The sequence below is a fragment of the Lactuca saligna genome, chromosome 2 (genome assembly GCF_052625555.1).
Source record: "Lactuca saligna cultivar CGN05327 chromosome 2, ASM5262555v1, whole genome shotgun sequence".
Classification (NCBI taxonomy): Eukaryota; Viridiplantae; Streptophyta; class Magnoliopsida; order Asterales; family Asteraceae; genus Lactuca; species Lactuca saligna.
The window spans coordinates 129,029,567-129,045,172 of record NC_136418.1 but is presented as its reverse complement, the minus strand read 5'-3'; positions in this window follow the sequence as shown (position 1 = coordinate 129,045,172).

The following is a 15,606-nucleotide window of genomic DNA, read 5'->3' as shown; positions in this document are numbered from 1 at the left end:
TGGGTCAGGCTTGGAAGCCTGGTGAGCATATAGGGTTTTCAACCCACAATCAATAATAAACTTTTTAAGTTCATCAATCAACAAATAATTTATTAATTTCATCAACCAAAAACAACCCTAATTACCCATTCCCGTTATCCTCACCTTACGTCCCTAAAACAACAATCACAAGGGACCTAGCCTTAGGACTTTCATTAGGTGTGACAACATTGCTTCGGGGGTTCCTCAACAATTTATGTCAAATAAGGCAACCAATGGGGTGACAACACTTCTTTCCTTAGCAATTTATGTAAAACAAGACAACCTAACATAAAACAACCAATAAGGTGACAACATTGCTTTCCTCAGCAATTTATGTCAAACAAAACAACTAATAGGGTGACAACAATGCTTTCCTCCGCAATATATGTTAAATAAGGCAAACGTCGGGGTGATAACATTGCTTTCCCCTCAACAATTTATGTTAAATAGGCACGAAGTCACATTGTCCCCAAGGTTTATACAACAGTCACTAAGTACTTAACTCTTATTTACTGACAGTATTACCCACGGGAATCCCCCCCCCCCCCCCCGCAATACATGTCAATGGGTTTTTAGAGTACAACTGATGAACATATAGTACACACACCTACAGTTTGAAAGCCTTCTAGTGTTCCACAGACCGTCTAGAATAGTCCATGGTTGTCATCCATACTCTGCTGAATGACGGGGGCCAGCGTTTGGGTAAGTGATTCTCTCATATTTCACCACTCACTCTCAACTCATGATCTCATTTCACCACTCACCCTCAACTCATGATCTATATCACTGATCATCTCATTTATCCAACCTCACCTTTCATCACATACCCACTATTTCATCTACCCATGTTTTACCCAACATTTTTGTTGATAAAAATACATATGTAGTTTAAATTATTTAAAAACATGTATAAATCCTTCCTTCAACATACATCTCAAATAAACAAACAATATATATTCACACAACACATATTTTATATAAAATACTTCATATCTATGTGTCAGGTGAAAGTAACTACACACTCACCTGATTTAATGAAAATCGGGCAGCAATTCATTTCCTAAAACGATCGTTTCTAATAAAACCAGGAGTTTTATTCAGAAACCGGGCTCTGCGAGAGTCGGGCTTCGAAACCGAAAAGATAAAAATTTCGGGTCTTTGGGCACTTCGGGACGTGTTTCGGGTGCTATAATCAATACCGAGGCTTCGGGGAAGTTGAAATGAAAGAAATATTGAAAAAGGGGATAAAATTGACAATTTTCCAAAGTATACCCGGGAGGTCTCGCACCCTCTTATTTATAGGGGCGAGGCTCCTGATCCACAGGCTGAGAAGAAGCCACGCGTCAGCAGATCCCAAGAGGGCATGCGAGGGCCTCGCTGTCGCCTCCTGATTGGACCGAGGTCTAGTCCGAGGCTTTGGTCGTGGCACCTGATGCGAAGGTCGGACACGTCATAAAGGAGTACGAGGCAGTTTCTGATTGGCCGAGCCTTCGGTCCGAAGAGGGTGCGACACGCATCGACAGGTGGCCTCGGATGACTCAACAAATCGGACACGTGGCGCGCATAGAGCGAGGGTGACGTGGCCGAAGTCCACGTATGCGAAATTTCCCGATTTTGACATTTTTTTTTCAATTTTCGAACCAAAAATTCTAAAATCCATAACTTTCGAATACGAGCTCCGTTTCTGACGTTCCTTATATGCACGCGTAGGTAAAATTACGTTCTACAACTTTTGTTTAGACTTCGTCGACTAATTTTGAATTTATTTTTATATTATTATTTTTAACAGACCGGGACAGGAAATCCATTAAAAATTACTAACTTCTTCATCCGACGTCTGTTTTTGTCTGCCTTTTTTTACCGTTGTACTACTATTCACGAGACCTTCAATTCCTGTTTAGGTCGTGTTGGTTAAAAATCACTCGATCTAAAATTCGAGTTTTTAACTGTCTACTGCTATGCTGAAATTTCGAAAAATCACAACTTCATACGAAGTCAGATTTGGGCGTTCTTTTTATACATACTCTCGGTTTAACGAACACTACGCCTTTCGTTTAAATCACTAAGGCTAAAAAGTAGTTTATCAAAACTCAGTTTTTACGTCATTCAACACCGTGTTGGTTTTGTCGCGAAACTTCGATAGTTCACAACTTCTTCGTTATAGCTCGGATTTCGGCATTCTTTATATATCCGTAATCCTTTTCACGACCACTACAACTTTCTTAATTGATATCGGCTTCATCTAATATTTATTTTTGACGCTCATATTTATTCCTAATTAATTAAACCCTAATAATGAAGCATAAAACACATAATTTTCACATAGTATTCACATAATTCCTTTTCATTTCTTCTAAATGAGTTACAAAGGTTAACCTAGACTATTATGTCAATATTAATGCCTAGGCTAGAAACACGGGCGATACAATTCTCTCCCCCTTAGAATGATTCCATCCCCGGAATCACACATCATCAAACAAATACGAGTAGCGACTCATCATGTCACTCTCCATTTTCCCAGGTGAGATTTGGCCCATGCGTATGTTTCTAACGCACAAGCACTAAATTGACCATTTTGTGTCGCAACTTCTTAGTCTTACGGTCAACGATTGCCTCAGGTTCTTCAATTAACCTCTTGTTTTCATACAACCTTAATTCAGCTAGAAATGGGAATTATGTCGGGCACACCTCCCGTGAACTTTCTCAAATAACACACATGAAAGGTGTTATGAATACCCTCCAGTTCTTCCAGTAATTCTACCTTGTAAGCTCGATTCCCAATCCTCTGAAGAACTTTAAATGGTCCAATAAACCTTGGACTCAATTTTCCGCTTTTACCAAATCTTATAAGTCCCTTCTACGGCGAGACTTTAAGTAAAACCGAATCTCCAACTTGGAAGGATATCGGTTGTCTTTTCTTGTCAGCATAAATCTTTTGTCGATCTTGAGCTGCTAACATCCTTTCCCTAATCAATTTCAACTTTTTAGCAGTTTGATAGACTATTTCACGTCCCATAAACTGCTTTTCCCCAGCTTTCAGCCAACATGACGGCGTTCGACACTTTTCTCCATACAAAGCGTGATAAGGTGCCATCTTGATTCTTGAGTGGAAACTATTATTATAGGAAAATTCTACTAGAGGTAAGTGTTCATCCCAGTTACCTTGGAATTCTAGGGTACATGCCCTCATCATATCCTTCGACGTTTGAATTGTTCGTTCGCTTTGACCATCAGTTTGCGGATGGTAAGCTGTACTCAAACGCAACTTGGTACCCAATTCCTCTTGTAGACTCCTCCAAAACCTTAAGGTAAAACGACTGTCACGATCAGATACAATTATTAGCAGAACATTGTGAAGCCTCACAATTTCCTTCACGTAAGAATTCGCAAGTTTATCCATAGACCATTTCTCGTTGGCTGCTATGAAATGCGCACTCTTAGTGAAGCGATCAACGACCATCCAAATCATCTCATGACCGTTACTTGTTCTAGGCAGTTTAGTCACAAAATCCATGTTAATGTCATCCCATTTACCTATGGGTATAGGTAAAGGTTCTAAACTCCCATATGGTTTCTGATGTTGTGGCTTAACCCTAGCACATGTTACACACTTGGACACATACTTAGCAACATTGAGCTTCATCATCGGCCACTAGTAATAGGGTTTTAGATCCTTATATATTATTGTACCCACGGGATGAATCGAGTACATGGTCTTGTGAGCTTCTTCATCAGAAGATCTCTTACTCCTCCCATCTTAGGTACCTAAATCATATCTTTGAATACCTTCATTCCTTGACCGTTTGTATCAAACACCAACGTTTTACCCAAACGTTCTGCTTTTCGGTCATTTTTTTCTCTAAAGCTTCCTCTGAGCGTTCTTTATACTTTCCACAATTGTCGAGACAACTTCAATTCTCAACGCTCTTGGCCTTTGCTTTTCAAGATTTACCTTCCGACTGAGAGCATCAGCAACAACATTTTCTTTACCAGGGTGGTAAAGTATCTCATAGTGGTAGTCCTTGAGTAACTCTAGCCAGCGTCGTTGCCTCATGTTCAATTCCTTCTGATTAAAGAGATATTGAAAACTCTTATGATCAGTGAAAAGTTTATATTTAGTACCTCCATATCTTTAAGGCGAATACTACCGCTGCCAACTCCAAATCATGAGTGGGGTAGTTCTTTTCATGACCTTTCAATTGCCTCGATGCATACACTATCACTTTATCCCTTTGGGTCAGAACACAACCTAACCCAACTTTTTTTAACAACGAATGCGATACTTCTATTGATCGCTTTGATCATCCTTTACTTCAATTTGGCTTAATTCAAATACTACATCAAACTTGGTTCTCTGAACCACGTAACAAACTCATCGTAGTCGGACTTAATGTGATATGACCACTAGGGTCAGAATAACAATCATCATCTTAGTCATTACCGAAATGATGGTAACGACAAACTAGAATAAGACAGAATCAGTTACTAGTTCCTTGGTAACCTTGTGACTTCCCCTGATCCAAGTGTGAGTACTGCGCTTCCAGTAGTATAGATCTCTACTACTATTCACACCTACTCACGCTCGTCCCAAGTACTATCTCGCAGTCCCCAAGTCCTAAAATCACAAAGCAATTTAACACATACGTATGTGTCCAATTAATCATAAAATTTTCCTAGACTCTACTAGGACTTCTTCCATGCGTATCTTCAATCATCAATTCTACTTCAACTTGGTTGGTGATGGAAATTCCAAACGATGGGACAACTTCAAGAATTACACCAATCATTCCATCATCCTGCCAATCGAAGGTGTACCTCAGACGTACCGTACCCCCCTAAATGTTCCGTTATTTTATTAGACATACTCTAAAGGCAAGATACCACTCTTACGATATCTTCTGATAGATATCATTCACTATCATAAGCTTTTCATTTCCTCCATCTACTCAATTCTCTACGAGTCTTTCACCATAATGTTTTGTACACCCAAGTAGACGTTCGGTGTACTGGGCGAGAATTTAAGATAGGAAAGCTTTATTTACGATAGACATATAAATCTCCTCATCACTTTGAAACGTTTACATGATAGTTCTAATATCGTAGTCATACGCTTAGAATCCTAAACACATAAATTTTCCATATCCGGTCGGCAACAGACCATAGATCCGAACAAATAATAACATACATGGCAAACATATAACATCTAGCACATAAAAGCATTTTAGGCATCTTTTCTAAAATAAACTAGTGTCCGTGTCTAAAATATGCTAGACACTCATCTCACACTCATCACTTAGCATTCTAAGTTTAAGTCTAAAAATCCTACAAATTCCTAGTTCGCTTAAACCAATGCTCTGATACCCACTGTGACATCCCCAATTTTACAGCCAGAAAATACCGATTTCGTTTATGCTTTTTAAAATAAAATAAGAGTAATCATTTTTAAAAGATGTTGCGGAATTTGTTCCCAAAACAAAACATGATAAAAGTTTATCAAAACCTTTCTTTAAGAAATATATTTTTTCATTTTATATCAAAACCTCGGGATGTCATGTTCCGATATAGATCAAAAGCATAAACAAGACATTATAAGCCTTACAACAGTTATTTACAACTACCGGCCTATAATCCAAAAATCACTCATCATCATTTGACTATGCTCAGGGTCTACTACCTGTAACATAAAAAGTTGAGTGGGTCAGGCTTGGAATCCTGGTGAGATATAGGGTTTTCAACCCACAATAAATAATAAACTTTTTAAGTTCATCAATCAACAAATAATTTATTAATTTCATCAACCAAAAACAACCCTAATTACACATTCCCGTTATCCTCACCTTACGTCCCTAAAACAACTATCACAAAGGACCTAGCCTAAGGACTTTCATTAGGGGTGAGAACATTTCTTCGGGGGTTCCTCACCAATTTATGTCAAATAAGGCAACCAATGGGGTGACAACACTGCTTTCCTTAGCAATTTATGTAAAACGACACAACCTAACATAAAACAACCAATAAGGTGACAACATTGCTTTCCTCGGCAATTTATGTCAAACAAAACAACCAATAGGGTGATAACATTGATTTCCTCCGCAATTTATGTCAAATAAGGCAAACGTTGGGGAGACAACATTGCTTTTCCCTCAACAATTTATGTCAAATAGGCACCAAATCACATCGTCGCCAAGGTCTATACAACAATCACTAAGTCCTTAACTCTTATTTATCAATAGTATTTCCCACGGGAATCCCCCACACCCCCCCCCCCCACAATACATGTCAATGGGTTTTTAGAGTACAACTGATGAACATATAGTTCACACACCTATAGGTTGCAAGCCTGCTAGTGTTCCACAAACTGTCTAGAATAGTCCATGGTTGTCATCCATACTCTGCTGAATGACGTCGGCCAGTATTTGGGTAAGTGATTCTCCCCTATTTCACCACTCACTCTCAACTCATGGTCTCATTTCACCAGTCACCCTCAACTGATGATCTATATCACTGATCATCTCATTTATCCAATCTCACATTTCGTCACAAACCCACTATTTCATCTACCCATATTTTACCCAACATTTTTTTAGATAAAACTACATATACAATTTAAATTATTTAAAAACATGTATAAATCATTCCTTCAACATCCATCTCAAATAAACAAATAATATATATTCACACAGCATACATTTTATATAAAATACTTCATATCTATGTGTAAGGTGAAAGTAACTACACACTCACCTGATTTAATGAAAATCGGGCAACAATTTGTTTCCTAAAACGATCGTTTCTAATAAAACCGAGAGTTTTATTGAGAAACCGGGCTTTGCGAGGGTCGGGTTTCGAAACCGAAAAGATAAATTTTACGGATCTCCGGGCACTTCGGGACGTGTTTCAGGTGCTATAATCGATACTGAGGCTTCGGGGGAAGTTGAAATGAAAGAAATATTGAAAAAGGGGCTAGAATTGACAATTTTCCAAAGTATACCCGGGAGGTATCGCACCCTCCTAATTATAGGGGTGAGGCTCCTGATCCAAGCGCTGAGAAAAAGCCACGCGTTAGCAGATCCAAAGAGGGCAGCACATGGCTCGCACGTGGGTTGCGTATGCGAGGGCCTCACTGTCGCCTCCTGATTGGACCGAGGTCTAGTCTGAGGCTTCGGTCATGGCACTTGGTGCGAACGTCGAACACGTGAGAAAGGAGTACGAGGCAGCTTCTGATTGGCCGAGCCTTCGGCCCGAAGAGGGTGCGACACGCATCGACAGGTGGCCTCGGATGACTCAGTAGATCGGACACGTGACGCACATAGAGCGAGGGTGACGTGGCCAAAGTCCACGTATGCGAAATTTCCCGATTTTGACATTTTATCTCGATTTTCGTGCAAAAACTTCTAAAATCAATAACTTTCGCATACGAGTTCTGTTTTTGACGTTCTCTATTTGCACGCATAGGTAAAATTATGCTCTACAACTTTCGTTTAGACTTTGTCAGCTAATTTTGATTTTGATTTTTATATTATTATTTTTAATAGACCGGGACGGGAAATCCATTAAAAATTCATTACTTCTTCATCCGACGTCCGTTTTCGTCTGTCTTTTTACCGTTGTACTACTATTTACGAGACGTTCAATTATCGTTTAGTTCGTGTCAGCTAAAAATCATTCGATCTAAAATTCAAGTTTTTAGCTGTCTACTGCTAAGCTGAAATTTCGAAAAATCATAACTTCCTCATACGAAGTCAGATCTGGACGTTCTTTTTATACATACTCTCGATTTAATGAACACTACGAATTTCATTTAGATCACTAAGGATAAATATTAGTTTATCAAAAACTCACTTTTTACATCAGTCGGCACCATGCCGGTTTTGTCGCGAAACTTCGACAGGTCATAACTTCTTTGTTATAACTCGGATGTTGGCATTCTTAATATATCCGTAATCCTTGTCACTAACACTACAACTTTCTTAATAGATATCGGCTTTATCTAATGTAACACTCGTGTTTCTAGCCTAGGCATTTATATTGAGTTGATAGTCTAGGTTAACCTTTGTAACTCATTTTGAAGAAATGAAAAGGAATTATGTCAATATTATGTGAATATTATGTGAATTATGTGTTTTATGCTTAATTATTAGGGCTTAATTAATTAAGAATAAAAATAAGCATCAAAATTAATGTGTGAGATAAGCCCGATATCTTTACATAAAGTTGTAGTGGTGGAAACAAGGATTTCGGGGATATAAAGAATACCAAAATCCGAGTTATAAGGAAGAAGTTATGACTTATCGAAGTTTCGCGACAAAACCGACACGGGGCTGAATGTCGTAAAAAGTGAGTTTTTGATAAACTACTTTTTAGCCTTAGTAATCTAAACAAAAGTCGTAGTATTCGTTAAACCGAGAAGTTTGATAAAAAGAACGCCAAAATCTGACTTTGTATGAGGAAGTTATGGTTTTTCGAAGTTTCAGCTTAGCAGTAGACACCTAAAAACTCGAATTTTAGATCCAGCGATTTTTAGCCGACACAACCTAAATGAGAATTGAAGGTCTCGTCTTTAGGAGCACAACGGTAAAAAGTCTGACAAAAACGGTCGTCGGATGAAGAAGTTGTGAATTTTTTAATGGATTTCTTGTCCCGGTTTGTTAAAAATAATAATATAAAATTAAAATTTAAAATTAGCCGACGAAGTCTAAACGGAAGTTGTAGAGCGTAATTTCAGCTACGCGTGCATATAAATAATGTCAAAAACGGAGCTCTTATGCGAAAGTTATGGATTTTAGAAGTTTTGGCGCGAAAATCGAGAAAATTCGCATAGTCACGAGTTGCCACGTCACCCTCGCTGAAAAAGTGCCACGTGTCCTGCTGAGTCACCAACCTACTGAGTCACCGAGCTGCTGAGTCATCCGTAGCCATGGCACATCCGAGGAGCGACGCGTGTGCAGCCTAGTCCGAGCCTCGCAATGCGTGCCGCGTGTCCGACCTTCGCACCAGCTGTCCCCCTTCCCTCATGCTTCGGGTCCGAACCTCGGACCTAGACTCCGGTCCACTTAGAAGCTTCCAGCGAGCCATCGCAGGTGCGACCCATGTGCGAGCCATGCGCAGCCACGTGTGAGCCACCCCTCTGCGAGCTTCGGATTTGCGACGCGTGTCTTCCTCGTGACCATTCGATCAGAAGCCTCGCCCCTATAAATAGAAGGGTGCGAGACCTCCCGAGTAACTTTGAACTTTTTGACATATTTAACCCCTAAACCCATATTTTCTTCATCTTAACATCCTGCAAAGCCCCGGTATCGATTGTAAAGCCAGGAATACTCCACGAAGTGCCCGAGAAGCCCGAAAAATTTATCTTTTCGGTTTCGAAGCCCGACTTTTGCAGAGCCCGGTTTCTCAATAAAACTCCCGGTTTTATTAGAAACGATCGTTTTAGGAAACGAATTGTTGCCTGATTATCATCAAATCATGTGAGTGTGTAGTTACTTTCAATTTACACATAGATATGAAGTATTTACCTTGAAATACGTGTTATGTGTAAATATATTAATTGATTAATTGAGGTGACTGTTAAATTGATATTTGATACAAGTTTTAAACTGTATATGCTTTTTATATACAAAATATGTTGGGTAGAACATGGGTAGATGAAATAGTTGATGTGTGTTAAAAAGATGAGAGGCCTCGATGTTGTTGTTGTTGTAGTTTTTGTAGTCATCTAGCGGAGTATAGATGACGACCACAGACTTTTCTAGACAGTCCAGTGGAACACTAGCAGGTTCGCAACTTGTAGGTGTTGATGAATTAAATGTTCATTGGCGTACTCCATCCCCCTCATGGTTGCCTTTAGGACATGTATGGCTGAGGAAACCCCTTAGCAGTAGTGTCCATCCCGATGATAATCCTTAGGCTAAGTCCCTTGTCATAGGTGTTTAGGGACGTAAAGTGAGGACAACGGGAATGGGTAATGAGGGTTATTGTTGATTGGTGAGCTTAATAAGTATATTATTATTGTGGGTTGAAAACCCTATATGCTCACCAGGCTCCAAAGCCTGACCCACTCAGTTTTTATGATTATAGGTAGTGGACCCCGAGCATAGTCGGAGGACGACGAGAGATTTTTGGATTATAGGCCAGTAGTTGTAAATAACTGTTGAAAGGCTTATAATGTCTTGTTTATGCTTTTGATCTGTATCGGAACATGACATCCCGAGGTTTTGGATATATATGGAAAATATATACCTTCTTAATGAAGGGTTTTGATAAACTTTTATCATATGTTGTTTGGGGACCAATTCCGCAACATCTTTTAAAAAGATTTCTCTGATTTTATTTTAAAAATAGCATAAATTAAATCGGTCTTTTCTGGCCGAGAAATTAGGGGATGTCACAGTTGGTATCAGAGCATTAGTGTAATCGAACTAAGAAATTGTAGAATTTCTATACTTGAACTTAGAATGCTAACTGATGATTGTGAGATGAGTGTCTACCATATTTTAGACACGAGCACTAGTTTATTTTAGGGAAGATGCCTAAAATGCCCTTATGTGCTAAATGTTATTTGTTTGCCATGTGTGCCATTATTTGTTCGGATCTATGGTCTGTTGCCGACCGAATCTAGAAACCTTATGTGTGTAGGATTGTAAGCGTATGAATACGAGATTAGAACTAACATGTAAACATTTCGGAGTGATAAGGGAATTGACATGTCTAACAAGAATAAAGACGTAAATTCACCTTATTCGGTATATAGATTGTAATGGCAAGAAATCGGAGTGGAGCTGGAAATGCAAACAGAAACCAACAAGCTCAACCCCAAGTGGTGGAGCAGGTGCCTATTGTAGGAGCTACACGTGAACCCATCACCATGTCTGGAGTACTAACTATGATTCAGGCCATGTTGACTGAACAGAGGGAAGAATTGAGGCAAACGTTGCTGAGCGACAGAGATGAACCTTCAATTCCTGTTGAACAACGTGAACTAAATGACAATCGATCTAAAGAAGGGAACAACAGTAGATCGGTTGGTCATAATGAACCGCTTGTGGTTAGGAGGAATAACCACGAGGGTAGAATGGAGAGAAATGGGTGCAAGTATAAGGACTTTATGACTTGCAAGCCATCGACCTTCAATGGAAAAGAAGATCCCGTCGGAGTAATGGACTGGATCTCGGAAATGGAGTTGGCTTTCGTGACTTGTGATTGCCAAGGCAAGTTACAAACTACCTTTGCAGTACGTCAGTTCAGGGGTAGTGCTGCTCATTGGTGGAGCACTTTGGGGAAAACCCTAAGCCCTAATGAGCCACTGCAATTAACTTGGGCAGAGTTCTTGATGCACTTCAAGCGCAAGTACTGCTCGGCCCAAAACGTACTTGAGTTAGAAAACCAATTTCTAACGTTGCAGAAGGGGAGTATGACCGTTGACGAATATACAAATAACTTCACAGATAAAATGGAGTTTGATTTGCGTATTGTCCCAAATGAGTTGGCAAAAATAGACAGGTACGCAAAGGGACTTCGATGGGAGTACGCGGTGCCAGTACGTCAGACACTTACTTTGGAGGCAGCTAGCTAGGCTGCCAAGTCTGTTGAAGATATGATAAAAGGGAGATCCGCTAGCAAGGTTGAAGTTAGTGAATAGAGAAAGTTTGAAGGAACTTCAGGTTCCAATAAAAAGAACAAATTCTCGAAGACTGGTTTGAGAAAGTTTGGAGGAGGAAGCGAAGCCAAGTGGTGTGACAAGTGTAAGAAGAAACATGCTGGGAAGTGCAATGTGGAAGTCACTTGTTACAAATGCGTAAAGCCAGGGCATTATGCCAATGAATGCACCAATAAGAACGTATGTTTTGGGTGCAATGAAGAAGGGTATATTTTGAGGGATTTCCCGAAGAAGAAGGACGCAGCAAAACCCAATCTATCACCAAAGCCGAAGGCGAGAGCCTTTCAGATGACACTCGAAGCTGCGAAAGAAGAAGTCGATGTTGCTTCAGGTACCTTTCTCGTAAATGAATTGCCTACCCAAATTTTGTTTAATTCTGGAGCCAATTACTCCTTTATATCGCATGAATTTGGTAGAAAGCTAGCTTTGCCTGTAGATATGCTAATTAATGCTATAATAGTCGAGATTGCTACTGGCAAGTTTGTACCTGTTAGCCATCGTATGAAAAACATCCTCATTGACTTGGATGGGAATAAGTTCCAAGAGGAATTATTGCCTATCGAGTTAAATGGATTCGACATAGTTTTAGGAATGGATTGGCTTAGCGCCAACGATGCAGAAATACTATGTAGAAAGAAGATAGTAAAAGTAAACCCGCCAGGGAAAGAGTCATTTATGGTGTATGGAGACAAACGTAGAGTAAATTCTGGAATCATTTCCCTAATGAAAACCAGAAAGTGTTTGGCCAAGGGATGTACATCATATCTAGCGTTCATGATCGATGCTAAGATGGAAAAGAAGGAGGTGCAGAATATTCCGGTGGTGTGTGATTATCCGGAAGTCTTTCCCGAAGATCTTCCCGGATTGCCCCCTGATCGACAAGTAGAATTTCGTATCGACTTGTTACCAGGAACGACGCCGATAGCAAAAGCACCTTATCGATTAGCACCAACCGAAATGAAAGAACTTATGACACAACTTCAGGAGTTATTGGACAAAGGTTTCATTCGACCTAGTTCATCACCCTGGGGAGCCCCTGTGTTATTTGTAAAGAAGAAAGACTGAAGCATGAGAATGTGCATCGATTACAGAGAGCTGAACAAAGTGACGTTAAAGAACAAGTACCCATTGCCAAGGATCGATGACTTGTTCGACCAGTTGCAGGGTTCGAGCTATTTCTCGAAGATCGATCTTAGGTCATGATACCATCAACTAAAGGTGAGAGAGCAGGATATCGAAAAGAATGCGTTTAGAACGAGATATGGACACTATGAATTTTTGGTTATGTCGTTCGGACTAACCAATGCCCCAGCAACTTTCATGGATTTGATGAATAGGGTTTGTAAACCATTCTTAGATAAATCCATGATAGTATTCATAGACGATATCTTGATTTATTCAAAAAGCAAGCAGGAACATGAAAAGCATCTACGTGAAGTGCTAGAAGTACTGAAAAAGGAGAAGTTGTATGCAAAGTTCTCCAAATGTGAATTGTGGATTCAAGAAGTCCAATTTTTAGGTCATGTGGTTAACCAAGAAGGAATAATGGTTGACCCAGCAAAGATTGAAGTTGTAATGAAGTGGGAACAACTAAATAGTCCTACGGAGATTCGAAGCTTTTTAGGATTAGTTGGATATTACTGAAGGTTTATCCAAGGCTTTTCTTCGATTGCTACTCCATTAACAGCTTTGACCCACAAAGGAGCTACTTATGCTTGGAATGAGAAGCATCAGGAAGCCATTGAGAAGTTGAAGAAGAGATTGTGTGAAGCACCAATTCTTTCATTGCCTGAAGGAGTTGATGACTTCGTAGTTTATATCGATGCATCTGGAGTTGGGTTAGGTTGTGTTCTGACCCAAAGGGATAAAGTGATAGCATATGCATCGAGGCAATTGAAGGAGCATGAAAAGAACTACCCCACTCATGATCTGGAGTTGGCAGCGGTAGTATATGCCTTAAAGATATGGAGGCATTAACTTTATGGCACAAAGTGTAAAGTTTTCACTGATCATAAGAGTCTTCAATATCTCTTTAATCAGAAGGAGTTGAACATGAGGCAACGACGCTGGCTAGAGTTACTCAAGGAATACTACTGTGAAATACTTTACCACCCTGGTAAAGCAAATGTGGTTGTTGATGTTCTCCGTCGAAAGGTAAACCTTGAAAAGAAAAGGCCAAGAGCGTTGAGAATTGAAGTTGTCTCGACAATTATGGAAAGTATAAAGAAAGCTCAAGAGGAAGCTTTAGAGAAAAATGATCGAAAGGAAGAACGTTTGGGAAAAAAGTTAGTGTTCGGTACAAAAAACCAAGGGTTGAAGGTATTCCAAGATAGGATTTGGGTACCTAAGACGGGCAGAATACGAGATCTTCTGATGGAAGAAGATCACAAGACCATGTACTCGAGTCATCCCGGCAGTACAAAAATGTATAGGGATTTAAAGCCCTATTATTGGTGGCCAACAATGAAGCTCGATGTTGCTAAGTATATGGCCGAGTGTGTAACTTATGCTAGGGTTAAGGCACAACATCAGAAATCGTATGGGAGTTTAGAACCTTTACCCGTACCCATGGGTAAATGGGAACAAATCACCATGGATTTTGTGACTAAACTGCCCAGAACAAGGAACGGTCACGACATGATTTGGGTGGTCGTTGATCGCTTCACTAAGAGTGCGCATTTCATAGCAGCCAAAGAGAAATGGTCTATGGATAAACTTGCGAATTCTTACGTGAAGGAAATTGTGAGGCTTCACGGTGTTACGCTAACGATTTTATCCGATCGTGACAGCCGTTTTACCTCGAGATTTTGGAGGAGTCTACAAGAGGAATTGGGTACCAAGTTGTGTTTGAGTACACCTTACCATCCGCAAACCGATGGTCAGAGCGAATGAATGATTCAAACATTGGAGGATATGCTGAGAGCATGTACCCTAGAATTCCAAGGTAACTGGGATGAACATTTACCTCTAGTAGAATTCTCTTATAATAATAATTTCCACTTGAGCATCAAGATGGCACCTTATCACACTTTGTATGGGGAGAAGTGTCAAATGCCATCATGTTGGCTAGAAGCTGGGGAAAAGCAGTTTATGGGACCTGAAATAGTCCATCAGACTGCTGAAAGGTTGAAAGTGATAAGGGAAAGGATGTTAGTTGCTCAAGATCGACAAAAGAGTTATGCTGACAAGAAAAGACAACCGATATCCTTCGATGTTGGAGATTCGGTTTTACTTAAAGTCTCACTATGGAAGGGACTTATAAGATTTGGTAAGAGAGGGAAGTTGAGTCCAAGGTTTATTGGACCATTTAAAGTTCTCCAGAGGATCGGGAATCAAGCTTACAAGGTAGAGTTACCGGAAGAACTAGAGGGTATTCATAACACCTTTCATGCGTGTTATTTGAGAAAGTTCACAGGAGATGTGCCCAACATAATTCCGATTTCTGAGTTAAGGTTGGATGAAAACAAGAGGTTGATCGAGGAACCTAAGGCAATCGTTGACCGTAAGACTATGATGTTGCGACGCAAGATGGTCGATTTAGTGCTTGTGCGTTGGAAACATACGAATAGACCAAATCTCACTTGGGAAACAGAGAGTGACATGATGAGTCGCTACCCGCAGTTGTTTGGTGATATGTGATTCCGGGGACGGAATCATCCTAAGGGGGAGAGAATTGTAACACTCGTGTTTCTAGCCTAGGCATTTATATTGAGTTGATAGTCTAGGTTAACCTTTGTAACTCATTTTGAAGAAATGAAAAGGAATTATGTCAATATTATGTGAATTATGTGTTTTATGCTTAATTATTAGGGCTTAATTAATTAAGAATAAAAATAAGCGTCAAAATTAAAGTGTGAGAAAAGCCCTATATCTTTACATAAAGTTGTAGTGGTCGAAACAAGGATTTTGGGGATATAAAGAATACCAAA